Below are 13,326 nucleotides of genomic sequence, written 5' to 3' on the forward strand. Positions count from 1 at the left end.
ATAAACAAATGAACACCCACTAAACAATACTTGACCAACGTAAAACAATAGGAAAGATGGGAGAACTACAGAATTAAAAGTAAAGAATACATGAAAGGTAAACCACAATAGGATTATTGAGCAACTCTGGCTGTATCCAATCTGTATAACAGTCATATGCATCTTGGAAGAGGTAACACTTCAGATTTCCCTTAAATTTGTCTACATTTTTTTCCGCCCTGATATAAAGTAGTATTCCATATCGTAGGGGCCGTACTTGCGAATGAGGTGGCCCGACGTGTACTAATGATTTTCAAAGATGGTGTATGAAGAAGATGCTGAGAGGAGGATCTTAGGACTCTTGTAGGGTCATGTGGAATAAGAAGTTTGTGGATAAAAGCCGGTTCTTTAGTGTTTTGAGACTTGAACGAGACGATAGCTATTTTATATATGATACTATGTGGAATTGGTAGCCAGTGAGCATTTTTTTAATAGGGGAGTGACATGGTCAAATTTTTTCCTGTTTGTGATCATTTTTATGGCAGTATTTTGTATCAATTGTAGGCGACGGATATTTTTTTGACAAATACTCTTATAGAGTGCATTACAGTAATTGAGCTTAGATATGATAAGAGAATGTATTAGAAAGTTGAGAGACTGAGGGTCCAGAATGTTCGCAAGAGACCGAATCATCCTTAATCTAATGAAGCAATTCTTTACTACAGCGCTGATTTGTGGGCGGTAAGTCAGTTTGTTATCTATCATTACACCCAAGATTTTAGTGGCAGACACAGAAATAATAGGGATATCATTTATTGTGATGGGAGATCTAAGTTGTATGTTATATTTCCATGGAAAAAGAAGACATTTGGATTTTAATATACTGAGTGACAGCATATTTTCGTGGAGCCACTGACTAATTTTATCTAATTTGGAATTGAAAAGACGAATGTCGTCGGAGCTGGAGCATCGATAGGATAGATGATCTGTATGTCGTCTGTGTAAGAGTAAGCAGTAAGACCAATAGATTGGCAAAGTGTTAATAAAGGAGCCAGGTAGATATTAAAGAGTAAGGGGGACAGTATAGATCAGGGGTGTCCAACCTTTTGGCTTCCCTGGGCCACAATGGCCCCAAAAAATGTTTCTGGGGCTGCACAAACGTGCAAATGCTGCAGCAAGACAGAGAAGGGAGCCGGTATGACGGTAAACACCCGGGGGCAGCAGAGGAAAACACTGCATCGCCCTCACTGGGCTGCAGGTTGGACACCCCTGGTATAGATCCTTGCGGGATACCAAAACTGTTTTGGATGGAAGAAGTGGAATTGTTGAAGGAAACAACTGGTACTGTCTGTAGAATTTGGGATTTCTCTCCTAAATTCCATCTTGAATGAAATATTGGGGGAAAAGATTTTGGATTTAGCTCTTGGCATTTTCAGTTGTTGCTCGAGTTGAGTTACATGCAGATAGTGGTATAGTAAGAGGGGCAGGAGGGCGGTCAGCGCTGGCACCCGTCCTCTCTGCCCCTCCCACCCTTTCCTTGCCCCTCCCCCACACTACCACGTGCGTGTGCCCCCTTCCCTTCCCCCGAACCTCTTTAATATTCCCGACGCGAGCACGAGCAACAACCCCAACCTGCAGCGTTGGATCTTCCTCTGACGTAGCTTCCTGGACCCGGGCCTAGTTACAGAGGAAGAACCGACGCTTGCGTGAGCAGCAACTTGAGGTTGCCGTTAGTGCCGGGAACATTAAAGGAGAAAATGGGGAAGGAGCAGATTGGAGTGGGGGGGGGGGGGGGCGGAAGAGAGGGCAGGGCAGGGCACCACCGCCCTGAGCGCCTCGCACCCTCGCAATGTCACTGCATGTAGGTTTAGTTGCCGGAGGGTTTACAGTCCAAGACAGTGTTTCCCATGTCGGTCCTGGAGTGCCCACTTGCCAGTCAGGTTTTCCGTATATCCACAATGAATGTGCATGAAAGAGATTTGAAAACAATGAAGGCAGTGTATGCAAATCAATCTCATGCTAAATCCCAAAATCCTTTCCCCTATTTCATTCAAGATGGAATTTAGGATAGAAATCTCAAATTCACTTAATCCCCCCATTGCCCTAGGCACATTAGTGAATCTATTGTAGATTTCTATTAGATATATTTTGAGCCCACTAGGACAGACAGGGAAAAATGCTTGAGTACCTGAATAAATTTAAGTAAACTGCTCTGAGAGAACAGTATAGAAAATTGAATAAATAAATAAATTTTGCAGACAGTACTAGTTGAAATAAAAATCGCCTATCTTTTAGTGGTCACTAACCAGATATGCCCCTGTACAAGGACCTGATCCCTTACTTGCTTTTTTTTTTTTTTTTTTTTTAAGAATTGACTTGGGAAGCACTAGCCTAAGGGCCTGATGCAGAAAGCTGTCGTGGGCCTAACTGCTTACCGAGCAATGCAGAAAGGGATTAAGCACGAATGCTAACCTGCAAAGAATACAGGGCCGAAACATTGCATTGAAATGAATGCTGACGAGGCTGTTGAATATTCCATAACAATGCAGAGAAGTAAACAATGTCTTTTGACGCGCAGTTACCGTGATAATTTTTTCACCAGGTCTGGGGCTGCGTACAAGGGTTTACGGAGAGAATTTCATTCTGGGTTTTGAGATTTAGCTTCTAGTTCCATCTCTTTTGTAATCAGAAGGAAACCCTTACAAGGTTCAAAGGTAGACAGGAGATTACAGGTATGGCTTAATGTAAGAGTCCTTGAAGTGAAAAGAGAAAAGGAACATGAAGGGATTTAAGGAGAATCAAATAGGTACTAAAAGGGCCCTTTGGAATCATAGAGTGAAGTCCCAAAAGTTATCCCAGAAGTATTTCTAAGAGAAGAACTGAGCCCTAATCTAACCTAAGGCTTGGCTTTATATACCGAGTCATCATCATTCTAAGAAAGCTTGACTCGGTTTACAATAATTAACTTAGATAAAAAACATAAAAAATAAAAACTGAATTTCAGAAAAATTAATTGTAAAAATGTTTAACAATTAAAGTGGTTTTTAAAGATTTATGAAAAAATTGGAGCGAACCAGAGCTCCTTAAAAGAAGTGGAAGATGATTCCAAAGTTGAGAAACTTAAAAATCAAAGATTGACTAAAAATCTTGACTTCTCTAATCCCTTTTTTTGAAGGAAAAGATCATTTAAATTGTTGATTGCCTCTTGCAAAAGAGAATCTCTATATATTCCAAGATAAATGAATAAGAGGGGTAAAGATACCATATAGGATTTTAAAAACAACACAAGCACATTTAAATTGAACTCTAAGATAAACCGGGAGCCAATGAAGACTCTGAAGCATAGGAGTCACATGGTCAAATTTACGTTTCCCAAAGACCAATTTCGCAACAGTATTCTGAATCAGTTGCAATCTGTAAAGGCAGGTTTTTGTGATACTGAGATAGATAACATTGCAATAATCAAGGCGAGATAATATAATTGACAACTAAAATTGAAAAATGATGATAATGAAAGAGGTATCTAACCTTCCTCAACATGCGCAGATTAAAAAAGCATTTCTTGACCATCATCATTACCTGTTTACCTTTATTCTTTTTGTCCTGTTTTGTTTCTTTAATTCTGTTTATCTTGAAAACCTTTACTCAATAAAGACTTAAGCTGGTATACCACTATCATGTCTGAGGTGTCTTCTTTGACTAATAGAAGTGTTCTTTGGGCCTTGAAATGGAGAATCCCTTCTCCTGCTCAGAGAATCCATACCAGGTGCTACTGACAGTCTGGAATCGGGAAATAAATGAGACCCTATATCTGATAATTACCCAGAAGAAAGGCTGCGTATAGGGATCTTGCAGGTTATCATTCCTAACCAAAGAAAATAACATGTTTCTGAAAAGGTTACTAGTGGAGGCAAAATGCAACTTACCAATATGTACCTTGTTGATATCTGACAACAGTTTCACAAGTTTTATTAAACATTTCCCTTGGAGAGAGAAAGAAAATGAAAAGTGTTATAAAAGAATCAATAATCTGCTAGAAAAGAATGGATCCATCCATTTCAGAATTATCTCTCTCTCTCTCAAGATATAGATAGATAGATTTATTTATTTAAAAAATTTATACACCACCTAAGTTCTTGGTGGTTTCCAAGTATTAAACATCCATAAAGTTAAAATGACATCCAACAATCGCTATTGACTACGTCTAACATCTTGTCCAGACACAACATACAGTGTATTACTCTCTACAGCCTACATGCAGGCAATGACACAGCCTGCGTATCAATGTTTCCTAAGAACATAAGAACGCTTGGAATGCTCTCCCGGAAGAGGTTGTGATGGAGACCACCATTCTAGGATTCAAGGGCAAGTTGGATGCACACCTTTCTGCAAACCACATTGAGGGATACAGATAAACAAGGTCTTCACCAGGGAACACCTAGCTTAGCCTCCGCGTGTGCGGGTCACCGGACTAGATGGACCTATGGTCTGATCCGGTGAAGGCTGTTCTTATGTTCTTAACATAAGAAGTGCCTCTGCTGGGTCAGACCAGAGGTCCATCGTGCCCAGCAGTCTGCTCACGCAGGGGGCCCACCAGATCCAGGACCTGTATATTAACCCTTTATCTATATCCTTCTAACCCCTTTTCCTTCAGAAATTTGTCCAAACCCTTCTTGAACTCCACTACCGTACCTTGTCCTATCATACCCTCAGGAAGTGCATTCCAGGTGTCTACCATCATATAATATTTACTGCAACCTCTCCATATAGGCATCGACAAACAACTGAGGGCTCCTTTTACAAAGGCGCGCTAGCGGTTTAATGCGCGTAATAGCGCGTGCTAAACTGCTGGACGCGCTAGCCGCTACTGCCTCCTTTTAAGCAGGCGGTAGTTTTTGGCCAGTGCAGGGGTTAGCGCGTGACGAAAAGTCACGCGCGTTAATCTCATTAGCACATGGTTAGCGTGGGAGATAGTAAAATAAGTGGTGATAAGGTCTCGCATGCTAATGGCCGCATGCTAATTTGGAAATTAGCACATGGTCATTCATTCAGAAAATGGAAAGTGTGGCCATTTTACAGCCATACTAAAAGTGACCTTAGTGCGTGGGAAACACATGTGCTAATAATAGGGCAGGCCATTTTTTTTTTAGCACAGTTATATAGAGGAGTGTGTGGCGCAGTGGTTGAAGCTACAGCCTCAGCACCCTGGGGTTGTGGGTTCAAACCCCACGCTGCTCCTTGTGATCCTGGGCAAGTCACTTAATCCTCCATAGCCCCAGGTACGTTAGATAGATTGTGAGCCCACCGGGACAGATAGGGAAAATGCTTGAGTACCTGACTGTAAAACCGCTTAGATGGTCTTGATAGGCGGTATATAAAAAAATCCTAATAATAATAATAATAAATAATAAATAATACTGCTTTCCATGGACAAGACAGAAAATGATCTAATATGTCTTTGTATAACAGGGAATTTTCATAACAGAGAATAGTCTAGGAAGGTGGGCAGACGTGAGTACGGTAAATAACACAGGTGACTATCTGCAGTTCTCGAAGCTTCTAATGCTAATATCTCTTTGGAGCATTTTACAGGGACACTGAGTAGTACCAGATGCCATTGGTGTTTCCTTTTATCTTGCTCAGGAAGATTAAAATGTTCCATGTCAACCCTGCTAGTGCTTGTGGCAATGGGGGTATGGTGGAGAGGGGTCTGACCCTGCAAAATTAGGTTTATCAATGTGCTACAGGTTTTTCAGAACACATCTCTCATTTCAGGCTTTTTAAAATTCAGGGCCTACTGCAAAACGAGAGATAAAGAGGTTGGAGACTCAAAACAGCCTAGAATTACTTCAGTATCAAATGTTTTGTCAGACTTCCTTACAATTTTTATGCTGTGCGGGATGTATAATGCCTTGGAATTCTAGATGACGCTCCAGTTAAAGCTAACAATTTCTTGTAAATTAAAGCCTATGGGCCAACAGCTGTCTGCAATCCAAACTTTATTCTTGATCCTCCTACACAGGAAGATGAGGGAATTATGTTGCAGAGCTTCTTTCAGATTTAACTGAAAGTCGTGGTACCGAGTCCTGCAAAATCATGACAGCCACGGAACTGGTGGCATGGCAATTCTTATTTTGCGCACTGTTCAGGGCTTACTAGGGATGGGCTGCAGTTTTTTAAATGACTATGGCTTGCTGATACGAGCATACACGATGGACATGCAGTTTGCACGTTTCTTAAAGTGGAAACGCTTGTTGCACCTAGGCCCTGATTCTATAAATGTCGCCTACTGGTAAGCACCTAGATTGGCGTGCCAACCGATGTAGGCACATAACTTATTTTTTTTTATAAATGGGTAAATTGGTGCTGATAATTGAAAGCACCATTAAAACCCGATTTAAAACAATTTTAAAAAATTAATTTTCCATTAGGCGCCTAACTTGGTAGGCGCCTACAACTTGGATGCAGGCATCTACACTGAGGCGCCTACCCAAAAAATAGGCATGATTAGGGGTAGAGATTCGGCATGGATTGAGTTAGGCATTGGTATTTTAGGCCGAGAAAACCCTGGATTAATATACCAGTGCCTACGTTATTGATTTAGGTGCGAGTCTATAAATGGCACTTAACTTAGAATGGACTGAAAACAGTACCAAGGGCCTCGTAGATTGGGAGAACAGAAGTTCACTGTATTGAAAGACCCGACATGGGCCGTGTTTCGACAAACAGTGCCTGCATCAGAGGCCCATACAATTACAACGAGATGAACAGTTAGCTAAGGGCTCCTTTTACGAAGGTGCGCTAGCGTTTTTAGCGCACGCACTGGATTAGTGCGCTAGCCGAAAAACTACCGCCTCCTCACGAGGAGGCAGCAGCGGCTAGTGCGCGGGGCATTTTAGCGTGCGCTATTCCGCGCATTAAGGCCCTAACGCGCCTTCGTAAAAGTAGCCCTAAATTATGTGAACTCTCAAAAAACGACGCAGAGTTCTGTGAACAAATGTGCAGACGAGAACACTGTTCTAGAAGAAGCGCAGCGCCATTTTCCTAGGTGCCTATCAATTTAGGCACCATTTATTTATTTAATTTCTTTTCAATCCCGCTGTCCCCCAAAGAGCTCAGAACACATTACAGGTTACGATTTGTACTGGATTTGCCACAATTTCAGTACAAGTTTACGTTACAACAAAAAAAAACAACCCCTCATTTTATCGCTGGCCGCGGTGGTGAAAGCTCTGATGCTCAAAGAATTCCTATGAGTTTCGGAGCTTTCACTGCGGCAGCGAGTGATTAAAAAAAACCCTAATGCGGCTTCATAAAAGAGAGAGAAAGATAATTGAGCATGCCATATGCAGTTCTGTCAGTACCCAATCATTGATGCCACCGAACTAGTTAAGCAATTAATTTAAGTGTGCATCATGGGTATAAATTCAGGCACCACCTTTAGAATCTGGTCCATAGTGTTGGGTCAGTCAGTAAACATTTTCAGGGTTGTTCCTACATAGATAAATGCCACTGAATAGTAATCGGTTCAGGTATCGCAGTCTATATTTTTAAAGTTGGACCCTGACAAGTACAACTTTTCACAGGTAGACGGAATATAATAAAATAAAATATTGGGGGTTTTTTCCCCATAAAAAGCAATCAGGGAAATTATATATGGTATGCTGGTGCCTAGAGATATGCGCCCCTTAGACATCAAAGGCAACATGAATTGACAGTTTTGTACCTATGTGCACTAGGCTTTATTCTATAAAGGCCATATACACTGGGTGGGAGGAGCATGGTCAGAGCATGGGTGACCATGGGTGTGTGTCTCCAAATTACATGTGTGGAGGGGCATAATCGAAAGGAACGTCTAAGTCCCTTTTCGTCTAAGTTGCAAGTTGTCCAAAGTAAAAAAACAGCTTAGGACACATTTTCGAAAAATACGTTCAAATTTTTTTCCCTTTCGAAAATCGTCTAAGTATACATCCTGCCAATTTGATCGTCCAAGTCGCTAAATCATCCATCTTTATACCACATTTTCATCGAACTTTTCGTCCAAGTCAAAAACGCCTAGAACAAGCCCTGTTGGACATGAGAGGGGTCTGCAAAGTGATGGACTGAACACCCAGTCATGGCACCTAAATAGTGGGGTACCTTACAGGGCACTTCACAAAAAGGGTGCCATGTCATCATCTCACTACAGCTCCCTTATAGGCCATGGTGAGACCCCCCAAACCACCTCCAGAATCCCCTAGACCCACTTATCTACCACCCTAATAGCCCTTATGGCTGCAGGAGCCACTTATATGCCAGTACAAAAGGGTTATGGGGTGTATAGGGGAGTGCACATGTTTCAGTAACAATGCAGTGATTACAGGAGCTTTTGAGCATGGGGCCTTCTCTCCATGGGTCCCTAACCCACCCCCAAGACGACTTAAGCTGTCTTTGTGCAGGGTGACTAGGTTTTCCTATGCCAGGCTGCCAGGTGATGATGTTCTGGAGGCTGAATTTTAAAGGTGTGATTACGATTTTTATGGGGTTGGGGGGAGTCGGTGATCACTGGGGTAATGTGTGGGGGTCTGTATTATGTGTCTGAAGTGCTTATCTAGTGAATTTAGGTGGGTTTTTGTGACTTAGACGTCGATCCTGTGTTGTATAACTTTTGGTTATACATGCAGTACAACTAAGTCTAAACCTACCCGTTTCCCACCCAAATCCCGCCCTCGACACTCCTCCTGACATGCCCCATTTAGCTATGGTCGTTCAGAAATACGTCGTTTAGAAATACGTCCAAAACCCGGTTTGATTATCGGCACTTGGACGTCTCATAAACGAAAGACGTCCAAATGCCAACTTAGGCTGTTTTTTGGATGTTTTTCTCTTTCGATTATGAGCCCCATAGTTTACAGAACTCTATACATGTGTCATATGGTGTACTTAGGTGTACCAGCTTACACCTGCCATTAATGTGGCGTAAGAGGGTGCACTTAAATATGGGTGTACCCTTACCAACATATGCTAGTATTCTATAATGGAATCTTGGTACCAATGCCTTCTTATGCTAAGATGTATTTCAGTTGATAATCGCTTTCTAGAATTTTTCTGACATCAATATATGATTTAAAGCTTGCTTGTATTTCTGAATTGATTGAATTTGTGTTCTATCCCTATTATAACAAAGACGATTAACGATGTTGTCTTGACATCATGTTATATGTTATATGTGATAATTGGAGGGAAACAAGATTTTATGTATGTGATATGGAAACTGCACAGTTGTATGCGGTATATAAATTTTTAAATCTATATATATAAAATCGGAGGTATGTATGTGTGTATGTGTGTATGTGTGCATGTGTGTATGTATGTGTGCATGTGCCGCGATCACGCAAAAACGGCTTGACCGATTTGAACGAAACTTGGTATGCAGATCCCTCACTACCTGGGATGATATGTTCTGGGGGTCTCGCGGCCCACCTGCACACGTGGGCAGAGCTACAAACATAAAATCAGATTTCACCCATTCATGTCAATGGAAAAAATGTAAAAAGCTGCCATTCTCACAGTAATTCAAAAACGGCTTGACCGATTTGAACGAAACTTGGTATGCAGATCTCTCACTACCTGGGGTGATATGTTCTGGGGGTCTCGCGGCCCACCTGCACACGTGGGCGGAGCTACAAACAGAAAATCAGATTTCACCCATTCATGTCAATGGAAAAAATGTAAAAAGCTGCCATTCTCACAGTAATTCAAAAACGGCTTGACCGATTTGAATGAAACTTGGTATGCAGTTCCCTCACTACCTGGGGTGATATGTTCTGGGGGTCTCGCGGCCCACCTGCACACGTGGGCGGAGCTACAAACAGATAATCAGATTTCACCCATTCATGTCAATGGAAAAAATGTAAAAAGCTGCCATTCTCACTGTAATTCAAAAACGGCTTGATCGATTTGAACGAAACTTGGTATGCAGATCCCTCACTACCTGGGGTGATATGTTCTGGGGGTCTCACGGCCCACCTGCACACGTGGGCGGAGCTACAAACAGAAAATCAGATTTCACCCATTCATGTCAATGGAAAAAATGTAAAAAGCTGCCATTCTCACAGTAATTCAAAAACGGCTTGACCGATTTGAACGAAACTTGGTATGCAGATCCCTCACTACCTGGGGTGATATGTTCTGGGGGTCTCGCAGCCCACCTGCACACGTGGGCGGAGCTACAAACAGAAAATCAGATTTCACCCATTCATGTCAATGGAAAATATGTAAAAAGCTGCCATTCTCACAGTAATTCAAAAACGGCTTGACCGATTTGAACGAAACTTGGTATGCAGATCCCTCACTGCCTGGGGTGATATGTTCTGGGGGTCTCGCGGCCCACAACTCTATGTTGCTTGCTCAAGGGTGGGTTCACCCAATAATTTATATGTTCTTGCTCCAGGAGGTGAAACTAAAATTGTTGTTTATAATCACGTTTTGCGTTAGTTGTATTGTATTCATTTTGTCAAATATTTCACATTATAATTTGAATATTGTACTTTTTATTAAGCTGTAAAAAAATAATTTCATTCACCACTATAAAGTATCTTTATTTGAATCCATTTACAGTGTTATTGCTATAATTAAATACCCGTGCAACGCCGGGGCATCAGCTAGTAAATAAATAAGATGCTCTAATAGAATTGGTGCTAGGTGCATGGCATTGGGGTTTCTAAACTGAGGCACCAATTTATAGAATTGCTCTGATAGCACATATTTTTGAAAATGAAAAGCTAGTCATGTTATTGTCTCCTGAGCCGACCTCATCAGGAATTTGCAGGTTAAAACTATGCATGTTGTTACCAGCCTACATAGAGAGTCAGCAATTTTCAAATCACCCATTTCAGTGAGTAAAATGCTGCTTTACCTTTAGAAATGGCTTTGAAAATTGTCCCTCCATTAGGGTTGTCCATAAGAAAAACAGAGCATTATGTAATCAGTGACTTTGAGGGATCCCAGGATGGGTTTTAAAATTTTCTTAAAATTTATTTTCTGATCAAGTGTTATCAAATTCATGGGACAGTTTTTCCCAACTTTAGGTTTTTCTGGACAACTCTACCCCCTCCGTGTAATTGATGGCATGACCTTTAAAAGAAACTTGTTTCTTCAGATCATTAGAGCTGCTGGCCTTTAACCAGGTCCAACTTATGCATGGAATGACAATTGGGAATTGAGAAGGGCCAACTTCCTTTTTATGGATGTTTATCCCCTAACTTTTCGTGGAGAGCTCACCAAAAGACAACACAAGTGTTTGTAAATACCGTAACAGCAGACTGATCCCTGGTTGTTGTTAGCTTTAGAATTTAGAACCTCCCTCTACAAGAATGGGCTTTTGCAACTGGAGACTGGGGAGCTGTTGAGGAGAGAAGGGGCTTTGTTTTCTTGCCTGCTTTTAAATGTAATTTATCGAGACAGTGGCTTTCCTTACACTGCACACCTCCCCGCCCCACTCCTGACCCCTTCTCACAGCCGGGGATGTCTTTGTTGTTCTTTTCCAGAGTCCTGAGATTTATGAGTCCCTGCTATGAAAATCCAATTCTCTCCTGAACACGGAGGGGTTAGCACATCACCTCCACCATGCAGTGCATATAAATGTTTGCACTGGCAGGAGGGAGTGGTAGAGATTTACAGTGAGAGAAAAACTAAGACGATGAATAAAAACAAAGAGGAGAACAGAACAATCTAGAAAGAGCTATAGATAGATAGGATTAACAGGCAAGATCACCATGCCACAATGTCTAGAATTATATAAATCACCAAAGTATATGATGCCTCACCCGGAATAAGCAAATGGTAGTGGCACAATATGAAAGCATGCCATGAAATATATCACAAAACGAGCAAAAACCTCCCAAACCCCAAGAATAGAAAATGGATAGGGGGAAGAGACAAAGACAAACAAAGAACTCAGCTAACTTTAATATAAACTAGCTGATGCCCTGGCGTTGCACGGGTATTTAATTATAGCAATAACACTGTAAATGGATTCAAATAAAGATACTTTATAGTGGTGAATGAAATTATTTTTTTACAGCTTAATAAAAAGTACAATATTCAAATTATAATGTGAAATATTTGACAAAATGAATACAATACAACTAACGCAAAACGTGATTATAAACAACAATTTTAGTTTCACCTCCTGGAGCAAGAAGATATAAATTATTGGGTGAACCCACCCTTGAGCAAGTAACATAGAGTTGTGGGCCGCGAGACCCCCAGAACATATCACCCCAGGTAGTGAGGGATCTGCATACCAAGTTTCGTTCAAATCGGTCAAGCCGTTTTTGAATTACTGTGAGAATGGCAGCTTTTTACATTTTTTCCATTGACATGAATGGGTGAAATCTGATTTTCTGTTTGTAGCTCTGCCCACGTGTGCAGGTGGGCCGCGAGACCCCCAGAACATATCACCCCAGGTAGTGAGGGATCTGCATACCAAGTTTCGTTCAAATCGGTCAAGCCGTTTTTGAATTACTGTGAGAATGGCAGCTTTTTACATTTTTCCATTGACATGAATGGGTGAAATCTGATTTTATGTTTGTAGCTCTGCCCACGTGTGCAGGTGGGCCGCGAGACCCCCAGAACATATCATCCCAGGTAGTGAGGGATCTGCATACCAAGTTTCGTTCAAATCGGTCAAGCCGTTTTTGCATGATCGCGGCACATACACACATACATACACACATACATACCTCCGATTTTATATATATAGCAGATTATTAGAGCGGGAGAGCCCTCAGTCACACAGCCACCACTGGGAAATCCCAGGGAAGAGGCTGTCACGGGCTTACACCCAGAAGGGTGTTAACTGTGAAACATCCCCGGGCTCTCTCTGCGTGAATAAGTAAATAAAGTGCAACAATCACGTGCAGTGTGTGAAAAAAGAAGATAAATCAAAAAAACACACTCAGGTAACTAAGTTTGAGTTTGTCTCTGTCCCCTAACCAGGGGGCCAAAAGGAAAAACAAGTGTCCAAATCTATCCAAGCCAAACACAATCAGGAAGTACTTAGCTTCTCCATGTGAAAACAGCCAGCAAATGATGACTTCGTCCTACGGGACTCCGTTTCGGGGGTGCACACCCCCTTCTTCAGGAACAACTTGACTGCGCTGAGTCTCTCAATTCCTCCGACACAGCTTGGAGAGCAAGGTAGAAAATGGCACTCAACTGAAGAGGACGCCTCCGATTTAAACTGCAGACACAAATGTAATTGGGTGAATAAGTCAGCTGACTAAAACAGCTGACTTGCCAGATCCACATCTATTCAGAAAAATGGATGAATAAAGGACGCTGGAAGACCACTAATGAAAAGAA

This window comes from Geotrypetes seraphini, chromosome 13, assembly GCF_902459505.1.
Source record: "Geotrypetes seraphini chromosome 13, aGeoSer1.1, whole genome shotgun sequence".
Lineage (NCBI taxonomy): Eukaryota > Metazoa > Chordata > Amphibia > Gymnophiona > Dermophiidae > Geotrypetes > Geotrypetes seraphini.